The sequence below is a fragment of the Pogoniulus pusillus genome, chromosome 20 (genome assembly GCF_015220805.1).
Source record: "Pogoniulus pusillus isolate bPogPus1 chromosome 20, bPogPus1.pri, whole genome shotgun sequence".
Taxonomy (NCBI): domain Eukaryota; kingdom Metazoa; phylum Chordata; class Aves; order Piciformes; family Lybiidae; genus Pogoniulus; species Pogoniulus pusillus.
The window spans coordinates 23,147,089-23,148,724 of record NC_087283.1 but is presented as its reverse complement, the minus strand read 5'-3'; the positions used below and the strand labels follow the sequence as shown (position 1 = coordinate 23,148,724).

At 59.0% G+C, this 1,636-nt stretch overlaps 1 non-coding gene across 1 annotated transcript; it reads left to right on the top strand.

Moving 5' to 3' along the window:
* The first annotated feature begins 479 nt into the window (after positions 1–479).
* On the top strand, positions 480–552 carry TRNAK-UUU (transfer RNA lysine (anticodon UUU)). The gene has a single exon. It is a non-coding gene; the product is annotated as a tRNA-Lys (tRNA).
* The last annotated feature ends 1,084 nt before the right edge of the window (positions 553–1,636 follow it).

The following is a 1,636-nucleotide window of genomic DNA, read 5'->3' as shown; positions in this document are numbered from 1 at the left end:
GCACAGTCACAGCCATGAGAGGAGGACTCCTTGGGAGTGTAGGGGGGAGCACTGGGGTTTTACAGGCACCCTATGGCTCCTGCACACCCTCCTCATGGGCACATCCCTGTGGCACTGGTATTTTCCCAGGGAACATCCCTCTGCCAGAGTCAGGCCCTGGTGGGAGGCCAGGAACTGGGTTCTGAGCCCAGCGCGTGTGGCTGAGCCAGCTGAGGAGCTGCAGATGGATTTAGAGATGCCTCCAGGAAGAGAAACCTGCATCTCCTTCCCTCCAGCGACCCCAGCCTTGCCTGAGGAAGAGGTACCAGGGCAGGGGGGGATCCTGGAGGTGCTTCTCCTCCAGGGAGGGTGCCCTCTGCTGTGGGGTGGTGTGGGGGAGGAAAAGGTCAAAGTGAGCCCCCGTGGGTATCCCGTGGGTGTGGCAGTGAGGTGAGGTCCTCATGGTCTGTCCAGAGCATCCTCCCAGGCCCCCAGTATAAGCCTGAATAGCTCAGCTGGGAGAGCATCAGACTTTTAATCTGAGGGTCCAGGGTTCAAGCCCCTGTTCAGGGAAAGGCATTATGCTTTAGGAGCTCACGTAGGAGTCTGCCTCTTGTTCCCTGCCTCTTGCTGCAGGCTGGTCCCATATGCTTCTCACTGCAGGGTGGTCCTTGCCCCTGGGCTGGCCCTGGCCCCCATCAAGCTGCTTCCCCAGTGCCTGCGTTCTTGCTGGCACTTGTGTTTTACTGCAGAAGAAACTGGAGCAGAAGGAAGAAAGTTTCAGGATCTCCTGTGAGGACATGGAACTGTGTGGCCTGGAGCAGGGAGACCTCAGAGCTGCCCTTCAAAATCTGCAGGGGAACTGCAGACAAGCTGGGAAGGGACTGCTCAGAAGGGGCTGTGGGGATAGGATGAGGGCAATGGTTTGGAAGTGGAGCAGGGCAGAGTTAAGTTGGGCATCAGGAGGGAGTTGTGCACAGTGAGGGTGGGGAGAGACTGGCACAGGATGCTCAGGGAGGTGCGCGAGGCTCCATCCCTGCAGACATTCAGGCTCAGCCTGGATGTGTCCCTGTGCATCCTGCTCTGGCTGGAGCTATCCCTGCTGCCTGCAAGAGCTTGGACAAGATGCCCTTGGAGGGTCCCTTCCAGCCGGGTGGGTCTGTGAAGCTGTGAGTCATCCACTCCAGCCTTCAGGGGAGGTTTCCTCTAACGTCCAACCTCTCCTGGTGCAACCTGAGGTCGTTTCCTCCCCTCCTGTCACTTGTTACTAGGGAGAAGAGACAAACCCAGGAGGCTCTGTACGAGCATCAGGGACACTTGCCACCAGAGCAGAGGAGCAGAATTCCCACACCCCCCACACCCCTCTTTCTTGCCACAGATAAGATACGAAGGGAAAATTATTCCTCTGGGGCAATTACAAAGTTCTGCTTTCTGTTATTCCCCCGCCCTGAGTGGTGAAAACGTCGGGACCCGCGGCTCGGGTCGCTCCCTCTTCACCAGCGGAGCTGGTGCCCCGCTATGCCCTCTGCAGCTCGTTGGCGTTTCCCTGCTGATCGCTGCCCGCCGAAGCAGGTTTGCGCTGCCGTCAGGAGAGGGCACCAAGACCAAGCAAGAAGAGATCTCCGCGGGCCGCAGGCTTCGGAGGGGTGACGGCGGC